At 46.7% G+C, this 24,131-nt stretch overlaps 1 long non-coding RNA gene across 1 annotated transcript in view; it reads right to left on the bottom strand.

Annotated features, from left to right (window-relative positions):
• Positions 1-16,778: 16,778 nt before the first annotated feature.
• The window catches only part of LOC144165090 (uncharacterized), a 49,511-nt gene continuing 42,158 nt past the window's right edge, over positions 16,779-24,131 (bottom strand). The window contains exon 3 of the long non-coding RNA XR_013321353.1: positions 16,779-17,254. This is a non-coding gene — a long non-coding RNA (uncharacterized LOC144165090). The remainder of the gene's footprint in view (positions 17,255-24,131) is intronic.

Below are 24,131 nucleotides of genomic sequence, written 5' to 3'. Positions count from 1 at the left end.
CAATAGACCAGCTGGTAGGGTTTGAGTCATGTCAAAGATGCCTTCATATATAAACAATATTGTCTCTATGTATTTTGTGACCTTGAGAAGGAATACGACACTACTTGGCGCTACGGCATTCTTCGTGACCTCAAATCTATTGGTATATAAGGAAACATGCTTAACCCAATAGAACGATACCTGTCAGAACAGAAATTTCGTGTAAGGGTTGGGACGGCACCCTCCAGAGTGTCTGTACGAGAAAATAGGGTTCCTCAGGGTGGAGTATTGAGCTGTACTTTATTGATTACCAAAATGAACACGCTCAGAAAGTCGTCGCCACCTTCAATATCATGCTCCATGTAGGATCACGATGTACATATTAGTTACAAGTTGTGCAACCTCACACTGTGTGAAAGGCAGATTCAACTAGGTATAAATAAACTCTCTACATGGACAGAAGAAAATCGCTTTAAACTACCCCCACACAAAAGTACCTGTATCTTGTTCTCAAAACGTCGTGGGGTCTGTCTTTAACCGTACCTTACTTTAAATGGACTGCCGTTAGCTGTCACAAAAGAACACAGGTTTCTGGGCCTTGTCCGTGTTGAAAGACTGACGTTTATATCACATATAAAGAAAACCAAATTAAAATGCCTAAAACAAAAAACATACTGAAAGTTCTGTCTCACCAGTCCTATGTTGCCGATAAGGAGTGCCTCTTCCACCTTTTCACCAGCTTGGTTAGGTCCCGAATCGACTATTGAAGCGTTGTATATGGCTCTGCCAGCAAAACTGCTTTAAAAATGCTAGACCCAGTTCTACACCTCGGGCTCCGTCTTGCGTCTGGCGCTTTCCGTACAAGCCCCGCTGAGAGTTTGTGTGTAGAGTTTTACCGGTGGTGTTTGGAGTACCAGCGCATGTTTACGGCCCTAACGTATTCTTTTAAGATGTTTTCAAATATAAGGAATCCGTGTAACACTATTATCAAAGACACATCCACTATGAGCCTGTTTCAAAACCGCCCTTCCCTTTCTCCGCCTTTCGCTTGGCGAGTGAGGAGACAAGCTGAAGAACTCGCGATATCCTCAATGAACTCTATGAAATCAGTGTAACAGACCATACTGCACCCTGGGATGTGTGATCATTTGCCTGCGACTGTTCCTTTAGAGAAATCGTTAAGAGAAATGCACCAAGAGAGCTCATTGTACAACATTTATACACATTCAACACAAGTAACACCAATACAATGCTTTCTATACAGATGGCTCGAAAAGTGCTACTGCTGTTTCATGTGCTGCACATGGCCCCAACTTTTGCAGTAGGAAAGGATGAATGTAAATTCTTAAATTTTCATGGCATAAGCACATGGAATTCATCTAACAGTGCAGCACATTACACGAACAAAAACACAGCAATCAATTATTTTTACAGATTCTCTGAGCGTCGTATGGTCACTACACTCACGAACACATAGCCGCAATGTTGTCATGAACCGAGTCAGTCAGGAAATGGTGACAGCGCATGCTCTAGGGCTGAAGTTAATAGTATGCGGGGTTCCAGGGCATTGTGGTATACGAGGAAATGAGATCGCTTACAAAAATGCTGTGCTGGCCGATTAGCACACTAATGTCGAAATCCCACAGTTACCATACGAGGACATGAAACCAGTAATACGAAGATGTTTCCGCGAACGCTGGCGACAACACTGGGATGAACAAACACACAATAAACTACACACAATAAAACCACAGATAGGCAAATACATGACAGACAAACAAATTAGGTTCAATGAAAGATCCATGTGCAGGCTTAGGCCCCACACATAGCACGCATTCGCATCTTCCAAATGGTTCATTACCCCCAGTCTGCAGCATATGTGCCGAGTGGCTTTCAATACTGCATATATTACTAGAATACAAATCTTTAAACGATGTGTGACAGTGACACTTGCCTGATTTATAAAAGTACAGAATTCCACTTCATCCCTGATTATTTTTTGGAGACGAACCAGCGGTCACGAACAAACGTATATTATCATTTCTCGCTGAAGCCGATTTTTTAAATCTCATCTCGTACCACATGTGACTTTCGGATCCCCCAGGATTAAGAGAACTACCGAAGGTTGTGCACCCATCATGGTCACCTTCATCCACCTATGTGACCACCTTCATATTTTTAATATCAGGGCCCCTTACACCCATATATTAAGCTCTTCTAGTAATCGGATCATACTCATACCACACACATTTTAGACACTAAAACGACAGCGAAGGACCACTATATATTATCTTGTCGCTCTATGGCCTTGGCTTCCCTTGCGCCTTAAACGCCCACATACTACTACCTTTACTCTAGCAGTTTGCGGGAAGGTGCTGGTATTGCGGCGCAGAAAACGCAATGCCTTTGAAGCCTTACGGGCAATATAATAAATGTGTCTCTGTCAGCACAGTGTACATGTAACGTAAACTCCTAAGTTATTAAATTCCCTTACACGCTTTAATAAGCAATCTCTTATTGTATAAATTGGGTAGGGGACATTCTATTTTCCAGTAAACCTATTGGAGGCAGTTTTTTTTTCAGGTTTAATGACATCCCCCATTTTCGGCACAAAGTATTAGACCTGTTCTGATCATTTTGAAATACTTGGGTAGCACTTTCACAACAAATGTTCCTATCCAGCACAGAATCGTCAGCGAAGAGCTTCATAGATGATTTAATGTTTTCACTGAGTATGTCGCTCTAATGGAGGGATAAACTACATGAGCTATTGCAACGATGAAACGTGGGGCCCTGTACAAGTGAAAAAATACCATTTCACGTTTCGGTACCCTACGAACACCTTGTTCACAAGAACCTGCCATGGAAAAAGAAGCTATATAGGGCATTAGGCGGCTCAATGAGTTCGCATAGATATGATGCGGATTGCCACCCGTTCTGTTGATAGTGTCCGGCGTCGTCTGAAAGATGGACTCCAGCAGGAATCGGGAAGATTGAATACGCTCAGCTGTCAGTACTTTCGCCTTGTCCCAGTCGACCACGTGTCCCGTCTTCTCACAGTGTTCTGCCAGTGCGTTTGTTTTTGTATGACCTTTGTTCACGTCGTTCCGTTGCTGCATTATTCTTCTAAGGAGATTGCCTGTCTCGCCAATGTACATTGACTTGCATTTGGCGGACGGAACCTTATAAACAACACCTGGAAACAGGGAGCGTGAGAGGGGGTCTTTCACGTTGACAAGGTCATAACGTAGTTTGCTAGTGGGCATCTTGGCGATGTGCACACTCCGTCTATTAAAAATTTGTGCGAGAGCTTTGCTGATCTTGTGTGGTACGTAGAAACGTGCAGGACATTCTGAAGCAGCCCTTGTGGCCACCGAAAGCATTTTATTTGAAAGGATGTGAAGATAGCGATGAGCCAGTATCCGCATCGAACTAAGCAGGCAAATATAACCAAAACGACTGCGTCATAACGTGCTGCAATTCCCTTCATCCCACACATCAGTGAAGTTCTGGCACCGCCTTTCGAAGAACGCGGTGTGCACATCGCGTGCGAGCCCCCACGAAACCTGCCTTCTGACCATGTCTACATGAAAGACCCGCTCTCACGGTCTAACTTTCCAGGTGTTGTTCGTAAGATTTCATGCGCCGAATGCAAATCAGTGCGCATTGCCGAGACAGCAATAATGCCCAGAAGATTAACGCAGCCCCGCAACGACGTGAAAAAAGGTCATGCAAAAAAATTCCCCCGCATTTCCGCGAAGGGGAGTATGAGGAAGTGCGAAGCACGGGGTGATGCTATGAGGGGGAGTTTGTTGAAGTTTGGTGGCATTTTGCCCGTTAGTTACATTAACACCCCCTCGTGATCACGTTCGGCTTAACACGCCTCGTTTGTCCCTCTGCGGAAATCTTGGTGAATTAACGTGTATGTTCGAGAGGAGGAGCGCACCGCACCGCAGCGCACCGCAGCTGCGAAGCGCCGACCGGAGTGAAGGGAGAGGAGGCGCAGTCACGTGAGAGAATGCAGAACTAGCGGGTTTGTAGTATCACGTGTACACCACGCAGTTATCAAGCCGCTATAGCGCCGCTGAGTCGCCAACGCACGCCGCTGACGACGTAGTTTGAATGCGTTAAAGATATAAGGCGCGTTACTAACACTGATGTCAACGTCGCGTCCGTGGCTTAGTCTGTAGAGCGTCGCGCTGCGGCCGCAAAGTCCGCAGATCGAAACCTGGCGCCGGTTGCTGTTTTTTTTATATAGTGTAGTGGCCTGGCTGGCGCGCCGAGAGAGGGTGTTGCGAGCTGGAGAGTAGTAAAGGGGCTTTAGGAGGGTAGGCGAGGGGAGGCGCTATGCGAGCGCGACGATTCAGGCTCGCTTAAGAAGTGCATTCGCACTTATTCCTGGCCAATCTCCCACGTGGGTATGTGCCATGTCAGCGGCCAGGCAGCGCGCGCCCATCTGCCCCCGCTGCTAAGGAAGACGAAAAGCGCGCGCACCCGCAGCTGTTGCTATGGGGACGGCGGAAGGTTCGGGGTCGCTTATAAAGTGCATTCGCACTTAAAACAAGTGCACTGGCAGAGCACTTTGCGAGGACGGGGCAGGTGATCGACTGGGACAGGGCAAAAGAACTGAGGACTGAGTGCAATCTATCTTCTTGATACCGGCTCAAGCCTCTCATCATATAGATCACGTCCAACACTATCAACAGGATGGGCGCAATTTGCACCATATGTAGGCGAACCCACAATGATCTCTGATGCACGCCACATAGCTTCGTTTTCGACGGCACATCCTCATTGTGAACAAGGTATCCGTTGGGCTACCAAAACGTCAAATCGCTTTTTTATTTGATCCGTGACCGAAGTTTTAACGTTGCAATGATGCTTTGAACTGATAAGATGGTATTCCTGAAAACACTGGACATAACCTATTGCCGTTCTCAACTTGAACTAGAGTATAGAGCCTTTCACTACTGCTATGAGATACACCCAAAAACTCCCTTCACTATGAACTTCATATTTAGCTCTTTGAAAACCACTGTATAGCCGTTCACTATAATTTTAGCTTTATGTTGCTAAAGACAGCACCTGCTATAGGAGCACGTAGCATTCAAGACATAAAAAAAGAAGGATGGTTTAACATTCCGGCGCTAAACCTGGGCTATTAGGACCGCTGTAGGGGAATGCTCTAGATTAGGTTTGGCCATCAGGTTATTTTTTGTGCTCGCAAAACTTGACACGCAGGTGTCTTCACGGGCTGCCTCCATCTGAAAAGCGGCCACCCTAGCCGGTATCTAGCCGACATTGGCCTCTACAGCACACCACCCTAGCCACTGAGCCACTCCAGTGGTTTAAACATATGAAATAAAGTACGAATGAAGTACGAATGAAAATATTATCACATGTCCTTTTTTTAGGATCTATCTATCATTTGAAATCTAGCATGGGATCCCACGTCGCCTACCTCCTCGCAAAACACCTTTGCCACGAGAAGTAAAAGTGCTATAATGGAATAATTATTTACAATTCAAGTTCTGCCGCAGTTAAAGCCATGCACTTTTTGAGACCAAGTTACAGCCATTTGCAGCACTATGTGTTATTTGTTAAGATCCGATTGAAAGCATTGACATTTGCTGCGGAAAGAAATTGTGTGATAAATTACACCGTCGGCAAAGACACTTGCATAGGAGGATATGTAACATCGATGATGGTTAATATTGATTAATAAGTGCAGGATCAGGAACGGGAGGACACCAAAAGTAACAAACGCGAAAAAAATATGAGTCTAAGTAACTCAAATTTGAGGAAAATGGAAATCTCTCACTTAAGTGAGGAAATTAGGGTGAAGTTCGAAAAGTAGTGTGTGGTGTGTAATGCGATCGAATGCTTAAGCTTATAATAATTGCTCTCGCCAATTTATTGTATAATTGATTGTCGTTCACTCGTATTACATGTTGCTTGTTCACTTGTCTAATTTATGCTTTGTTAATATTGTCACGAAGCCAAGGACGACGCAGTTGTTTAGAAAAGAAACAAGTTTATTGGAGCGAACTTGTTCTCCCCTAACAACTGAAAAGAATACAGAGGTGGCGAAGCAGCGGTCAACAAAGTGACGTACGTGCGTCGGCGAGCGTCGCAGAATCGAATGCTCCGGCGTCCGCACTGCAGGCTTTTTATCTTTCGGCGCACGTGGTTCTCGAAACGTCGATTCACATCGATAACATAGTAGATCCAAGAAGATTATTCTGGGCTGTTCACGTTAGATCGGAATGCTCTCTCTATCACGACAGATAACACATGCGGCACAGAAAGAAAGAATGGAACACGCGCTTCCCTTGGCGCAGAGATAACACGGGCCGGCGCAGCCGGGCGGTAAAAGCAAAACACAATTAAACAAACCCAATGCATGGTTCGCGGCATTACCCCCCCTCTAAGAGTGCATCGACCCGATGCTAACATAAGCGACAGTGCTAAATAAAAATAAAATTCGTTATCGTCCGTAGAAAGGTTTTAAGCGAACCACGTGGACGACTTCGGGCCGCTTGCGTCGTCATGATGTCCCGGAATCACCATCGGGGATCACCTCGTAGGTAAGTTGGCCGACACGTCGTAGAATCTGGTAGGGTCCGAAATACCGTCGCAGGAGCTTCTCACTGAGTCCGCGTCGTCGGATGGTTGTCCAAACCCACACACGATCCCCTGGGTGGTACTCGGCGTTTCGGCATCGGAGGTTGTACCGGCCCGCATCCACCAGCTGCTGGTCCGTTATACGAACTCGAGCGAGCTGGCGGGCCTCCTCCGCACGTTGAAGATATCCGTGGACGTCGGCGTTGAGGTCGTCATCTTCTACGTGCGGAAGCATGGCGTCGAGCATCGTAGTCGGCCTTCTACCGTAGACAAGCTCGAACGGCGTCAGCTGCGTCTCCTGGATAGCCGTGTTGTACGCAAACGTGACATACGGCAGCACTTCGTCCCAAGTCTTATGTTCAACGTCAACGTACATTGACAGCATATCTGCGATTGTCTTGTTCAGACGTTCTGTTAGTCCGTTCGTTTGGGGGTGGTACGCCGTCGTTCTTCGGTGATCCGTGTTTCTGTAGCGTAATACTCCTTGCATCAGCTCCGCAGTAAATGCCGTTCCGCGGTCGGTGATTAGGACTTCCGGGGCTCCATGTCGCAGCACAACTTGGGTTATAAAGAACTTTGCCACTTCTTGTGCGGTCCCCCTCGGAAGAGCGGCGGTCTCTGCGTAGCGCGTCATGTAGTCTGTCGCTACGACAATCCACTTGTTCTGTGACCGTGACGTAGGGAACGGGCCTAAAACGTCCATTCCCATCTGTTGAAATGGTCTCGATGGGACGGCGATCGGTTGAAGAAGTCCGGCGGGTCTTGTCGGCGGCGTTTTTCGTCACTGGCAGTCACGGCAGCTCCGGACGTAGTGGGTTACGTCAGAGGTAAGGCCGGGCCAGTAGTACCTCGCCTTGATTTTTCCAATAGTGCAGGCTGTGCCGAGATGTCCGGAAGACGGGTCGTCGTGGCGCGCTTCCAAAATTTCGTCACGAAGGTCCGCGGGGATGACGAGAAGGTAATTCGCTCTTGTTCCGGGGCTGAAATTCTTCTTCACGAGGACGGAGTTTCTCAGGCTGAATGCTGGTAAGCTGCGTTTGAAGGTCCTAGGAACGGCAACGTTGCATCCCTCGAGGTACTCGATTATGATGCGTAAGTCGGGGTCGGCACGCTGCTGGGCGGCTAGGTCGCACTCCGTCACGATCCCGAAGAACGCGCTGTCTTCATCAGAGTCTTGTGGTGGTGGGTCGACGGGGGCGCGGGACAGGCAGTCGGCGTCGGAGTGTTTCCTGCCGGATTTATAAACGACTGTAACGTCGAACTCCTGCAGGCGCAAGCTCCACCGCCCAAGACGGCCAGAGGGGTCCTTCAAATTGGCGAGCCAACACAGCGCATGGTGGTCTGTTACAACCTTGAATGGCCTTCCATACACGTATGGGCGAAATTTTGAAATCGCCCATATAATAGCCAGGCACTCTTTCTCAGAGGCAGAATAGTTTTTCTCCTCCTTCGACAGACCACGGCTGGCATAGGCGATTACCCTTTCGCAGCCGCTTTGCTTTTGGACAAGGACGGCACCCAAGCCTATATCACTGGCCTCCGTGTGCATTTTCGTTTCGGCATTTTCGTCGAAATGAGCGAGCACGGGCGGGCTTTGCAGGCGTTTTTGCAGCTCGCAGAATGCTTTTTCTTGGTCGTTTTCCCAGCTGAAAGGGGTGCTATCTTTCGTCAGGCGCGTGAGTGGTTCTGCAATGCGTGCGAAGTTTGCGACGAAGCGCCGGTAGTATGCGCACAGCCCGAGAAATCTTCGCACGCCCTTCTTGTCTTTCGGCCTTGGGAAGTTCGCAATGGCTGAAGTTTTTGCCGGGTAAGTAGGACTCCCGCGGCGTTGACGACGTGGCCCAAGAACTTGAGTTCCCCGTATGCGAAACGGCACTTTTCAGGCTTCAGCGTCAACCCCGACGTACGAATGGCCTCGAGTACAGACTCCAACCTTGCAATGTGTTCGTCGAAAGTCCGGGTGAATACCACTACGTCGTCGAGGTATACGAGGCAGGTGTGCCACTTAAGGCCAGCTAGCCCAGTGTCCATGACTCTTTGAAACGTCGCTGGTGCTGTGCACAGTCCAAACGGCATCACCTTGAACTCGTATAGGCCGTCTGGGGTTATAAATGCAGTCTTACCTCGGTCTTTCTCGTCTACTTCAATTTGCCAGTAGGCGGTCTTCAGGTCCATCGATGAGAAGTACTTCGCGTGGCAGAGGTGGTCGAGGGCGTCGCCGATTCGGGGGAGGGGGTACACGTCCTTTTTCGTGATTTTGTTCAGTCGCCGGTAGTCAACACAAAACCTTAATGTGCCGTCTTTTTTCTTTACGAGTACGACGGGCGCAGCCCAGGGGCTTTTCGATGGCTGTATAATGTCGTCGCTGAGCATGTCGTCGACTTGAGTCCGGATGGCTTCCCGTTCGTGTGAAGAGACGCGGTACGGTGACTGTCGGATAGGTCGGGCTCCATCTTCGGTTATTATTCGGTGCTTCGCTAGAAGGGTCTGACGTAGTTTTGCGGTCGACGAAAAACATTCGCTATAGCGACGCAGCAAAGCGAATAATTTGTTCCGTTGTTCTTGCGGTAGCACCGGATTCACGTCGAAGGGCTGCGGGAGCTTGAAGGTTTCTACTGGTGTGTGTTCAAAGTCGGCGACCGCGATCACGTCACTTGCTGCTTGCGCTTCTTCGAGGAATGCAATTGCCGCGCCCTTGTTTAAATGCTGGTACTCCTCGGTGAAATTAGTAACCAAAATGTGGGATTGGTGTTCCTTGAAGCGCGCAATGCCTCTTGCGAACGACACACCACTGTCGAGAAGCACCCTTTGATCAGTGTCTACGATAGCGTCGACGTCAGGAGCAGCATCTTCACAGTAGACTGCGACCATCAAGCTTGCGCGGGGTGGCAGGGTGACATTATCATTTGCAATCCTTGCAGCAGAACGTCGTTCGGGGTTCGGTTCCGGCGTCATGGAGTGATTGGGGGAAAAAGTTATTGACTTGGTCTGCAGATCGATTATTGCACCATTGTCCATCAAAAAGTCCATTCCAAGAATTACGTCGCGGGAGCAGTTAGGCAGAATGACGAACGCCGCAGGGTACGTTGTGCCGTCTATGGTGACGCGCGATGTGCACGTTCCACTTGGCGTCACGAGGTGGCCTCCTGCTGTGCGTATGTGCGGACCGTCCCATCGGGTCATAATTTCTTCAGTTTAGACGCAAATGGTCCGCTCATTACCGAATAGTCAGCTCCCGTGTCTACGAGGGCGACTACGTCAAAGCCGTCGATGGACACCTTGACGTCAGATGCAGTCTTCCTCGAGTTCCGGGTTCGTCGGGGCGTCGTATCTCTCCTTGTACGTGTTGACGGTCGGTAACTGTGCATCGTCGTTGTCGTCGTCTTCTCAACGGACGTCTCGGTCAGGTCGGGTACGCGTCGCGCGGTGTAGCTGTCGTCGTGTTCAGGAGTCTCGTTAAGGCTAGGTCGGGTCGTCGGGATGAGGGCATGTCGTGAATGATGGCCTTCAGCGAAACGCTGCTTGGTTGGAGGGTTTTCATTTTTCCGCCGTTGTGCAACTTTACCTCCTGAAGTGGCTGCTTTTAGTTTCCCCCGCGTGGGCTGGGGGACCTTCCACGTGAGAAGTCAGCAGTGCTGCGGCGGTTCGGTGACTGATACGGGTAGGGCGACGGTGAATGGTTGAAGCGGGCTGGTCCTCGGTTGGTGTTGGAGAGGTATTCTTCGATCTCAGCAGGGCGCTGGCCGTATCGGGGGCGTGGGGCGTCGACGGAGAACCCTCGCAAACCGAGCCTCTTGTAGGGACAGCGACGGTAGATTTGGTCGGCCTCTCCGCAGTGGTAGCACAGCGGGCGATTATCGGGCGTTCGCCACACGTCGGTCTTCCTTGGCGTATGGTATTGGTCTACAGGGCATCGGGCGGGTGGCATTGGACGGTGGTATGGCTCGGCCTCTTGACGACGGGATGGAGCAGGGCGGGGTTGACGAACAGCCGAGGAGTAAGTCATGGCTTGTGGTTTGCGGGGTGCTTCCGACAGCGTAGGAGTTCCCAGTGCGTTTTGGACTTCTTCTCGGATTCCGTCGGTCAGGCAAGCCACTTGAGGTTGCGGCGTCGTTGGAAAAAGCTTCCGAAGCTCCTCCCTGACCACTGCTCGGATGGTCTCTTGCAATGTGTCGGAGCTTCCATTTGCGGCACCGATGGTCTCCGAGAACAGCGCGTTGACAGGGCGGTCGTACTGCCTCGTTCGAATTTCTAGCGTATTCTCCATCGCGGCCGCATCAGACGCGAATTCCGCCACTGTCTTCGGAGTGTTACGGACTAGACAAGCAAAAAGGTCTTGCTTCACTCCTCGCATTAGAAACCTGAGCTTCTTTTCCTCGGTCATTTCAGGGTCCGCACGACGAAAAAGTCGCTTCATCTCCTCAACGAAAATCACGACTCCTTCGTTGAGGTGCTGCGTTCGAGTTTCAAGCAAAAGTGCAGCTCGCTCTTTTCTCACAACGGTAGTGAAGGTCTTAAGGAACTCCCTTTTGAATTGAGTCCAGTCGGTCAAAGAGCTGTCATGATTCTCGAACTAAGTTCGAGCAGCATCTTCTAAGTAAAAGAAGACATGCCGGAAAGTTTCTTCGTCGTCCCACCTGTTGAAGATGCGGACGCGCTCCAGCTTCTCCAACCATTCTTCGGGGTCTTCAGCGGGGGCCCCCGGAACGATGGCGGTTCTCGGGGCTGCTGCAGGATGATTGGCGACGTTGTTTCTTGTACCATGGTGTTGGTTGCAGCGTTCCTTCTCTTGGGCCCTTCTGGCAGTAGACCGAACTCGGGTAGCAATCCTTGCAGTCGGGGGCTTTCTCTGGTTGGACTGGCTTGGCAGCTTCGAGATGTCGTAGAGAGCATAACGGCTTAGTACCCAGCACCTTCACCAGATGTCACGAAGCCAAGGACGACGCAGTTGTTTAGAAAAGAAACAAGTTTATTGGAGCGAACTTGTGCTCCCCTAACAACTGAAAAGAATACAGAGGCGGCGAAGCAGCGGTCAACAAAGTGACGTACGTGCGTCGGCGAGCGTCGCAGAATCGAATGCTCCGGCGTCCGCACTGCAGGCTTTTTATCTTTCGGCGCGCGTGGTTCTCGAAACGTCGATTCACATCGAGAACATAGTAGATCCAAGAAGATTATTCTGGGCTGTTCACGTTAGATCGGAATGCTCTCCCTATCACGACAGATAACACATGCGGCACAGAAAGAAAGAATGGAACACGCGCTTCCCTTTGCGCAGAGATAACACAAACCGGCGCAGCCGGGCGGTAAAAGCAAAACACAAATAAACAAACCCAATTTATCGTTCGCGGCAATATTCATAGAGGGTCCCGTTACAGTTTTAACTTTGGTACCTTTGTCTGTACAGTACTAATCTTGTACCAATTTTTTGATTGACTAATAAACTGAAACGAAAACTGAAAAACGAAACAAACTGCAGCCATTTGTATGCCTGGGTCAATGGGTAAATCTAGATCCTGAACAACCTCCTGAAGTTGCGTTTCTCGGGTAACCCTTGTGAAAACGGTGCTGATATTCGCATATGATATACTGACTTTTTCAATATTTAGCGACTTGAGAGTGAATAAAATTCTCCCCGACCTTGCATATGGGGGCTGTTAAGAAAATCTAATAGTGAAGTACCATGCGATGATTTAAATATTCGTGCTACCTCGGCTATCCTCCACTCATTCAGAATAGTGCCTCGCAAGAGCGACTGTTAAAAAAATGCTGTCAAACCTCTACAGACTGCGGGATGTGCTTTTCGGTGTAGCGGGAATAATACCATTATGATCTCAATTAGACAAAATTGTAATCTTACTCAAAACTAAAGTAGTACTCCACCAGTCTGTGTGGTTACTTGCAAGTTCAGAACCATACCGAAAGATCCAAAATGTTTGCGTGGATGATTACATGCGGATACTTCATTGAAAGGCCAAGATCAATATCTCTTCTCGCGCTTGAGTCATCGGCCCCTGATACTCTTCAGGATCCCCGCTAAGCAATGACATGCTCCAAACGCGCAGCACTTCTTCATGAAAACGTTTCAAATAACAAGAAGCCACAGCACTCCTAAAAGGTATGCATCGGGATTACGGAAGTTGATTAATACGCAAAAACTAGCTCAAAAGGACCTAGTCAGTGGGTGCCTTGATATGGCAGCAGTGCCTGGACTGATGCCTCAAACAAATGCGCTGGCTTGTGCACGGGTTGTCCAAGTGGCCAGATGATGGGAGGAATAACTATTCCTGGCGGCGAAGCGTACGGAGCACCGACGGAATACCAGGCAGTGCTTGGGTTCAGCATATGCCGTGTGGGTTGGCCAGGGGAGACCCTGGCAAAGCCTTTGAAACTGGATTGAAAGGAAGGCTACCCAAGACAGCCAGCAGCCGCACCTGAAGCAGCCGCACCTGAGAGGGCGCTGACACTTTTAGAAATACAAGAAAAGGACACACAAAGATGAAATGCTTACATTAGGTAGATTTTTAATCGTTGAGGACAGTAAGGTACAAGGCGGCGCTAATCAGAACGCTCCCGAAATTTAGAAATGTAGAATCAGAACTTTAGGTTACACTTAGAATGTATTTATTGGACACGCAGGTACTGCTGTTTGGGTATGCATGATATATCCAAATCCAACATTTAGGCTAATATACGTGTAACCCATGCTAGCAGCTCATCTGTATTCCTAGCTTTCAATAGGAACTGGTGTGTTCTACTTGAGGTTTCAGTATTGCAATGCCTGCCTTGTCTTTGCAAATTCGATTCTGCAATGTAAATCAAGTTGACTTCCTACAGCGTTCTAGTTAGTCTCTATATGTACTGCAGTTTTGTGATAATTGGAACTTGCAAATTCTCTTAACTTTCTGCACTATTTTAAAACGATACAGATACCTCTGATATCGACATTCAAACTACCCGCGAGCTACTCCGACGGCATAAGGTGTACGCTTTTTCGCTTATATTTCCAAGGCACCAAATTTATATGTTGTTTCTTGGTATACCGCGGGCCTTCACGAAGGTTTAGTAATCGCAGCGTCGTGCTGCCTACGCGAAATTTTGACTGCGATATTCAGCCGCAAAGGCAGTGTTTGAGAGACACAACACACAGTCTCCCCGCTGTTAAAGAGCCTTGCGTGATGTTAAATAATTAGCAGCCGTGTACTACAGCACAAGCATCGTAGCAGAGGTCTAGCTTCAGCGTAACTTGGTGTTTCGGAAACTGTGGACTGGTACATTGAGAGCGCCAAAAGAATATGCCAAGTCACGAAGGCTTTCAGGTGAAATGAGATGGGGGTCTAGTGAAACACTCACCCATAAATACCGCAACTCGTTCCAAGCAAGCACAGAGTTGTAAAATATGCGCACGTAACCGAGCAGAAACATCGTTTTCAGCGTACAATCTTTCTTCATTGTCGTTCTCACCTTGCGGACACCAACACACTTTGTTCGAAGGGAATATCATTTACTATTGAAGTGCAGTACTTGGGGGGGGGGGGGGGGGGGGGAATGATCGTTCTTGCCGTGCTCTAGTGTTCAACACACGCGTAGGTTGGAAGGTCAGACATCGCCGTAAAAGCTTTTATATCCATGATTTAGGATTGAAATACATAAAACTACAAAAATTGCGCCAGCAACAACTCAGCACAAAACAAACCCCATGTATAGAGTGGACTAGCCACAAAAAACGCACAAAAAAGTGGCCAGGCTGCAATAGCACCACCTCTATGTTTGACCTAAATTGTGTTAGCACTGTAATATTGGTAATTATCTTTCTGCTTTCAAAACTGCTATGCGTTGTGTCAATGTTGGCCTTTTCCACTTTAACTAAAAATAAAATTACTTTTACCTAAGGTTTCTGCGGTTTTGATGTCTGTTTTGGTTTTGCTTTCACGGCGGCTTTCCCAAGAGAGAAAGTGCGATAAAACAAACTACCCTGGAATTATAGGAAGAGAGTGGTAAACGTCGGCATGATTGAAAGCAAGGAACAGGCGCGTCTGCTAGTTTAACAAAACGAGCTTACAAACCCTCAACGGCGAGAATAGAAAGGTTTGACGAAGAAGCGAACCATGGACCTCTAAAACAGTAAGCGGACGCAATACGTCTGCGCTCTCTTTGCGGTAGCAGCAGAAAGACTAACTATTTTGTATAATTACCTCGCTCGTCAACGAATATTGTCGCTTGTGTCCAGTTTTGGCTTCATTTTAAAATTATGGCAGGTCTAACGCTCGTTTCGCAAGCACCGATCTTTCAGACGAGGCCACATATGCAAATCAATTAGCCAAAGCGGACTTATTTGACTCAATAAAAACAATTGCAGGTCCACCCCGATCTTGGCTGCGCAAACCACGGCGGCCACGAATTACATGGAATGAGGCGCTAGAATTCCGGCGTTGATAACACTTGATTGTCACGCACTGATCTTGCACAGAAGCTACATCACGCTAATATTACAAGCGATGTCACTCCTGGCATATCAGGCATATCAAACGCGTTCTATAACTTAACTGCTAAAAGCAGCGATAACCTTTACGGTCGGAATAAGTGGGGAATGGTGCAAGGCAATAATAGAAAGTGACAAAAGGAGCCCTTCATTTATAGGGGTAACCACATGCTGTGACGGCCACGTAATGAGTAAAGAAAACAGGTACTGCAGGCGGCAGCCAGGAGCCAGAAAGGGTTTACCCGGGCCGCCCCCACAGCCTGCGCAAAAGTAGAATTAAGAAGATAGAATCTCAACCTACACGCCCTCGAAAACTATTGTTTACCCGATTCAGTTTGTCGTTCACAAAAAGCCACCAAGACTGCCGTAACAAACGACTGTTTTTTTCCGTGACATGAGCCAAAGCATAACTTGACAGTGTTATCTTATAGTCCGTCTGACTTCTACTTAAAGAATTGAAAAGACAGTGTGAATAATCAGGACTCAAAAGAGTATGTCTAGCGCCTGTGACAGGCACAGACGCTCTGTTTAGTGATATATGCACACATGTTTGGCTGTTGGTGGTGAAACACTAGAAAGTTTCTAATGTGACAAGCGAAAACAATGGCTTAACTCAATAGATGAAATTGACTTATGCAGACTGTAGAAACATTTATAAAACAGCAGGGTAAACATGAATTATAGTTTGTTACAATAAACTGGGAATTCAAATCATCAGAGATTGACCTGTACTTTATCTTCTGCTGTATCGCCTAGTATGCATGAGGCCTGTGCTGACAAGGCCGAATATATATTGTCCGGCATGTTACACAAAGCACTAAATGCCGGGCTGATTTTTGCGAGATCGCAATTGCGGTAAGATCACCTGCAAGACATACGGTAGAGTTTCTTTGACCTTCTCTCTATCATAGATATATCTATCAAATCTTTCTATCATAAAAATGTTGATCTTTTTCGACATGTTTTTATGACTCCCTACGATATCGGAGATTTAAGATCTTGCAGTATATTGATACCCCCTAAAAGTTCTTATATAGTCAAGGACATGTCGTTATGCTTATTCGGCAAGTCATTGAAATCTTTTTATATTGGACTGTTACGATTTTTGAGGGCTACGAAATGTCGTTGAATTCTTGTGATGTCAAAAACAAAAGATAAACGTTATTCGAATGTCGTTGAACTCCGTGATATATAAGACATGTCATTGAAATGGTCAAAATATCATACATGTATGAATATTGTCGCCATCTTTCCGGCAGGATATACATACCTGTTATGAAAAAGCGCATAGAGTTGCATTATGAAAACTCGCTACCTATACAAAATGGAAATCCATTGTAAAACTCAACTTATAAATACACTTGCACTGCGCAAAAACATGCTTCTGCTGATTCATCTAGGACAGTGCGTAGTAGTTTTAATGCTCATGTTTGTTCATGCGTAAGAGGCAGGTATATGATATATGGTGCCTACATATAATTACTATGGGGCACGACAATACAACTAAAATTAAGCAGAAACTTCGCAGCATAGAAATCATTGTGCAGACCACAACGAAAATTCTGTTGAGTTTTCACTATATAAACTTTCAATCAGCATTGAGTTTCTGTGGAATTTTCGTTTAATGAATCACAACTCAACGAAATATCAGCAGAAAATCAGCAACCATTTTTCAAGGGGTGCCACACACTAGTAACGTCATCAAAGCGCATACTCAGAAATTTGGCCATAATTAAAGATATACTGACCAAGGCCTATAAATTACCCATCTGCGGGGATGTACTACTCGGTATATTTACCAGTAAATCGGAAAGCCGTTTCGCTGACGCATACGTTCACACTGAACGCCGTTTGAATACCGTATGAAGGTTCTACGTTCAATGGGCCTTTACTCACCTCAACCGAAATTCGTAGTACCATTACTAACGCTCACAAAAACAATGTGATGGCGGTCCTAAAAGCTTCGTTATAAAGTAAAATGTTTTTTCTTTATTTTTTTCGCGAACATCTTGAAGCAAATATAAAGAGATTGGTTGTATGCGCTCTTCACAAGAGCATTCGTGGCTGTTCCTTGAAAGTAGTTTTGTTGACGCATCGTCTTTGTGGTCCATCGCCTGGATACATGCAAGGACAACCTGGTGGACATTCATCGCCTTCGCCGGTTACACTGCACTGAAAAATAAGCACAGTGAATAATAAGCGTTTTCGTGGGAAAATCTTAATAAAAACACTCAGTTTAGCACCAATTCAAAACTCGCGCAGTCCGTTTACTGTCCATTAATCGTCCATTCATCCAATTTATTCGTCGCGCAGTCCAATTTTGTACAATGGCCTTGGGAGTGGTATCCGCGAAAGAAGCAGCTAACAAAATGTGACGTTTGGGGTACAGAATACAATTGTACGGAAAAGATATGAAAGATAGAGAATTAACTTTTGTTGAGAATGTCGATGCTTATGTGTGTAGCTCGAAATAAATAAGAAATATTATTTTTGGAGACCAATCTGTAGATGTTTTTGTATTTCAGTTGCTGCTGCAACGACAATCGTACCCTGAAGTCATCACTCACAGATTTTATTAAGATCATCCCGTGTTATTTTTACAAAAATAATGAGGTCCAACTGACTTGCTCCATCTAATGATTGCGGAACAGTCCAGCCGATGAAACTTGAAACTGTCTGATATTGTTGTATCTTTGAGTAGCACGACCGGTAAATATTCTGGATATATTTGAAAGAAGTTGTAATGGCATTAAAATTATAATTATTACTGTTTCCTTTGAACACTTGAGTTCCCAGCCACGTGGAAAGATGCCTGAGGGTGTTTGTGACACGTGTTGTTTTGTATACTGTTGTACAGAGCCGTTTACTTTTAAGGCCCAGAACAAAGGGTTTTCAAACCCAAGGGTTAATGGGAGCAATACAAGAGCCATGTAATACGGGTACACAGACACTGAAAACCTGCAAGGAAAATGGGGATTCTTTGTACTTTGGAGAGTTAATTGCTCTATGTGCACGAGCCAATAATACGGATCATGTTTTTCTTTATGATTGGCGGTTTTCTTTTTCCGGGACGTCTTCTAGGGGACTACTATCATGTGTTTACTGCTGTAATATAGAGGTTTACGGTTTCTATGTGTGGATAACAAGAACCGTTTTCACTTCAATTCGTTCTTGTTGTTAGAACTTTCACAGCACTTGGCTTGCACGCATGGTCTTACTTCACGCTAATGTGGATGCGAGGGCGACAAGACAGTAATTTGTATAAAGCATAAGGCAATGTTTAAATGTGCAAAAGGCCAAGGTTTCCTTTTTTAGTGACTGTCATGAATGGGACTTATAAAAGTGCTTCAAAAATTGAAAATGACAATGCGCCGCCTAATTTTGACTGTGCTAATTTTTTCACAGTTTTTTTTAAATGTGATTTAATTTTAAAAATCCGGAATAACGAATTAAAAGCGCCGGAATGGCTTATACGGATTCGCGTCGCCTTTCCAGATTCGATTCCGTCAACAGGAAGCGTAAATGTTTGAACAGAAAAGTCGGGATACAGCAAGATTTCTCAAAGAGGCAAATACACCAACCAAGGGCATTTATTAAAAGCGGTACCAAAGTTTCGGAGCCAACTCGGCTGCTTCATCAGGGGTGACTGTGTACGACAAGAAGCAGCGGTTATATTGGTGTCTTCTTTTTCTTTTTTCTTACTGGAATATTGTCCTTGCGCGTCGTAGGCCGTGGACGTAGATGGTGGGAAGGACTCTGAGCGATCCATTCAGGCTTTGCCGGTTCCCTTGTATGTGCCAGGACTCAAGGAGTAATCTTTGTGAGTAATTGGTTTCGGTGCCAATCGCCTGCGCGCCGTCAAATTAATCCTTTTTCGCAGTGCTGGGCCAATGCACTGCGCTGAGTGTCGGACTTGCGAACGTCGTTTTTATGTTGGCGGAGGCGTTTTGGGAAGTTCATGGTCTCCCAAACATAACTAGCGGGGCATTGTGCGCAAGAAATTTTGCAGACGACCCCTTGGGATTTTTCTTTTCGTGGCTCTTCTTTAGGTCGATGTATGAGCCGTCCAAGAGTTGACACTGGCTTGTGGCAGCATACACAGGAAACACAAACATAAAAAGAATTCCACACTATAAAGCCACGCTTAGGTAGATACGTAACAGGCAAACAAGGCGGACACAGGGAAGTAGCCTTAGCTAGCCTTAGGACAGGCAAGACTTACATAACACATTCACGGTTGCTGACTGGGTGGTCAAGACTCCTGTGCAGCATGTTTGGAGGAGGCCTACCCATAGTTAACATAATAAATAACGTGTGACTTTCTCCACACCAGACGATGCACGCATCTCAGAAATCTACAGACTACCAATCCCACTTCACCCATCACGCTTTTTAGGCGACGAAGCAATGGTTTGGGCTAAACGCGTTTTTCAGTATATATCAGGGGGTACATTTCTAAATCTCTTTTTGTGTCATTCATAACCATAACCTGCCCTTCTACACGAGCCGCCGACATTGCCTTGATCTGTTTTCAGGTTCTGATTTCAGTTTCTGGCAGTATTAACTTTTTTAATCTCTGCTAGCTAACCATTGCTTTTTGGCGCTCTTAGCCCCAGTTTGCCGTGCGCAATAAAAATGCTACCATCATCATCATCATCATTTTTGTATCGGCTTCCCAGCAACAGTGTGATTGGAGAATACCTACGAAGAATGTCTCATTAAGCTTGTGGCAACCACAAAAGTACGACTTATTCAGGAGAATTGCCTACGTGGTGAGGGGTCTGGTTGGAGATGGTATATCTGAGAAGACTTGGAGCCCCCACAGTGCTCGTGCAAGCAATCAAGAACAGAAGCAATGACGATGTTTTTCGCAATTTAATCGGTGGAATGAGGCAGTAGGTTTCTACAACCGCACGATTGGTACTGGGTGAGAGAAAACGCCGAAAGTTGCAAAGGCCTTTAACAATACGACACCCATTTATCCCATTTATTTGCAACCGAAAATGACCGATTTAAGAAGCATTGGTCTTCGGGTGATCTGCTTAACGCTTCTTCACAAGGATCTTTGCAGGAGTACAAGTGAAGGGTACAGCCAGTTTTTGGCTTCTTGTGTTGTGCTTGTAAGTTCAGAGAACTTAAAGGAGTACTGACACGAACTTTTAAAGCTGTGATAACTATGTAAAACAATTCCTTTTTATCAGGAGATATCTCCCAGCAAGTTTCAACAGCAACAGTTCAGCGAAACATATTTAAAATTCATTTTAATCTTTGCCCGCACAAGAAAGCCCAGAGCGGGCCGGCATGACATTAGCGAGTTTTAGCTCACCGTTTTTCACGGTCCGCTCCGCTCTAATAGCAAGCGGGAGCATCATTGCGCATGCGTGGCACGCTTGGCCACGAACGGCATTGGCTCCGGTTGCGCTGAGTGTGCCGCAGATACCGGAGCGGACCGTCGAACACGGTTAGCTAAAACTCTCTACTATGTGCTACTTGCCCCAAACTGTCGACGTCGGGGCTCCCGTGACAAAGCCGACGCGCTGGCTTTGGTTGGCGCGCGCTGCTCGGGCGTGTGTACACGTCATGGTTTTCGGACTGACGTCATGTTGCCCGGGCCTGTGTGGACGGCGAAGACCTCGGCCGGTCTGGGCGCGCGGGTGCGCTCGCTCGCGCGCGCTTCCAGAGAGGCAGCGATGCAGCAAGAATGGTCACGTCATGTGATACATCCTGTTATGGCAGGCGCTCGGCGTTTTTCAGTCGAAACCGAAACTGGCACGAATAAACGACGCCGTAAATGAATTTTTACGCTGCGCTCGACCGTCTAATCTGTCATTCTATGATTAGTGGGCTGGTAGGCATGCATAGCAGCGAAAAAAACGTAACACGAAAATTTCGTGTCAGTACTCCTTTAAGGTGTTCACACCTTGTCGTCGTAGCCCGATCTTTGGGCCAAAGTAAAGAAACACGCAGTTACGTCGTCGACTTGGCGTAGCCCATAGGCTTAGAAAGCCAAGCGGTTTGTGTAGTCATAAGCGTTCGAATCGTTAACCACTGGTCCCGTTATACATCTCTGTGTTGTTTAGCGCACTAAAAAGTGCAGGTACATTTGAGACAAAATATACGTTCTTAACCGGCAGCGCCCGCATTCATTTAGTTGGGAACGCTCGTTGGTTTGGTTTTTACGATACTAAGCGAAAAAAGTGGCAGTGCAATGCCTTCATGTGCGGGAAGAAAAGCAAACACAAAAAGAAGAGAACTACCGCTGGCACAGTTTTATGCAGGGGCGCGCGAGCCCAGCATATGAGGAAAGTAATTGCATTATGTGGTAGCACTGAGGATAATACGGTGCTACAGGTCATGGAGAGTCACAGCTCTGCACTTCCGACAGCTTTCACATTGAGTGGAACGGCTTTAATGTCTATTTCTGGTGCATTTCTTTAAGTTTTTTTATTTTTGATTCATGAGTCCAGAATGTCACGATGACTCGCCGCGGGAACCGGCCTTGGTTTGTGAGGATTTGCGGTGTGCGCACTGAAGACTACATCAAAGAGAATGAAAGCGGGAACATCACCAAGACAGCTAGTGAAAAATTAAATCGCGATTGTTATAACTTGTAGTGAAGGCCAATGATCGCCAATAAATTTTTGTCGAGCATAGATCTCCAGAACAGAAAAAGACTCGAGGCCGATCCAACGAACATGCTATCATCATCAGCATCATCATCATCAGCCTATCTACGCCCACTGCAGGGCAAAGGCCTCTCCCATTATGCTCCAATTACCTCGGTCCTGTGCCAACTGTGACCAATTTATCCCCGCAAACTTCTTGATCTCATCTGCCCATCTAACTTTCTGCCGCCCCCTGCAACGCTCACCTTCCCTAGGGATCCACTGTTACCCTTATTGTCCAGAACATCGTTACCCTTAATAATCTGAACATGCTATACCTGCATCTTAATCAAATAAACAGATCAGCAGAAAATAGAAACTTTCGGAAGGATGGCGGGCAGGTGAGCTTAGCAGTCAGCGGAGCTTGCTACCACAAGGGACAAGCGTAGCGAAGACCCAATAAAAACCTCTTAATCAAAACCGCACACACAAAGTATGTGCAGCAGTTTGGTACAGAGCTCCCAGCATTTTGTGGCAACTGCCGCAGGAACATACAAATCAGGCACGATGGTAGAGTTCAGAATAGCACACCGTAATTGATACTGAAAAATTTAGGCCCTCCTCCCCTCGCGGGAACCCTGGTGTGATGCGACGCTGAGAGGGGTTCAAGCGCACGCGGAGAGCAACCGTCGACCGAAAGGCCGCCGGAGAGCGGCACACTCGTTATATGCGCAGCGCGCCCGAAGGAGAGGAGACCGCGGAGAGAAAGAGAGTGCTGCGGCTATGACGCAACACAATCCAACACAATCCACTTTATTCCAATCCAATCCAAATCCAATCAAATCCAAGTCAAGCCAAGCCAAGCCAAGCCAAGCCAATCCGATCGAATCCAATCCAGTGCCCCTCGCGAGAGAGTGTTCGCTATTTGAGAGGAGAGGGGGAGAGTGGCTGCGGACAACAACAGACGCACGCGGACAACAACGAACGCACGCAGGAAGGACAGGGCCGCCGACAACAGATGCTCTGAGCGTCGCATCTAAGAACGTAAGAGTATACAAAACAAATGCTTATATGCAAATTGCGTTTTTGTATACAACACTTCATCGGTGAATCAACTATTTATGCTGTGAGCTGGTTGGTATTATCAAGCACGATGTCAGCTTTGGTATCAGCATGGCACAAAAAACCTGTCGAATTATAGGCTAAGATCAATGTTTCAGACAAACGTAAGATAAGACGCACGGTCATCATCGTCCTCATCACGACATAGTCACAAACATTGACAAAGCTATCGGTGGCTCTTTACTACCTTGAGGCTTGGTGATGTTCCGTGGTTAATAGACCGCTCCCACAATTCAACGTTCAAGCAGAATTCGCTCTTCAAAACATCAGCAACAGAAGAAAAGCTACCCGTGTAAAAACACATCGTCGAACATCCCCTTATAGCTCCATGATACATGCAGCAAAGTAGTTACTACCATTCGTAGGGGATTGCTACAAAACTGGCCCCACCTTCGCGGATTTTAATACGCCCACGGAGGTGGGCGTATTTCGGTGCACGTTTAAAATCTCCAGTTGGTTAAAATTAAAGCGGATCCCTCTACCACGGCAAGGAAATCCCTACAAGCAATCAATCAATCGAAACGTCAAAAGCAATAACACTTTACGGTACAGGAAATTGATAATCATGTATGAATGTTAATGGCGCTAGGCCGACTAGGGCAAACAGTGCCAAGGAAGTGTTTTGATGAATAGGTGAATACTAAAATTGGTTAGTAGGAACACGAATAAAATCACTCAAATTAAGATTATGAGCAGGACTGGTGTACAGGTCCAGGATGAAGACGAATAGTAGTTAAAAGATCAATAACGTGGCTGATGTATAGGACCAGGGGTAAAACTACGGGTGGTATGAGGTGAACTGTAACAAGTGAACTTCTGAAAGAATCTTAAACATGCGCTCAACAGAAAACATGGTATCGTCTCTTAAAAAGTATGAGAGATAAAATGGAATATGGTGTCTGCAGAGTTCTCTAAAGTGTTTGCGTCGTTTAATGTCGAGTGCTTTGCATTGAATGAGGATGTGTATCACGGATAGGCCCTCCTCACACCTGCTACAGAAGGGTGTTGGAGATCCCGTGAAAAGGTGCGAGTGTGTCACATGTGTATGGCCTATCCGTACCCTAGCTAAGGTAGCTTCAATGTGCCTGTTGTTTGAGTCAGTAGTGTATTGTCCCAAGTTTGGTTTTAATATTATTATTATTATTGTTATTATTATTATTAATATTATTGTTATTATTACGTTGGGGGACCAAGGGTTCTTACGGCGGCCTAGCTAGATCCTCGAGAATCGGCCGCAAGGCTAGCTCCGCTGAACGCCGCCGCGGATAGCCATCTTGGCGTAGCGGCAGCGAAAAATCAAGGAACACAGGACACAGAATTCC

This window comes from Haemaphysalis longicornis, unplaced genomic scaffold (assembly GCF_048455015.1).
Source record: "Haemaphysalis longicornis isolate Haplotype H1 unplaced genomic scaffold, Haemaphysalis longicornis Haplotype H1 scaffold_14, whole genome shotgun sequence".
NCBI classification, from domain to species: domain Eukaryota; kingdom Metazoa; phylum Arthropoda; class Arachnida; order Ixodida; family Ixodidae; genus Haemaphysalis; species Haemaphysalis longicornis.
Note: the sequence above shows the minus strand (reverse complement) of the source record. Positions and strands in the feature narration are given on the sequence as shown.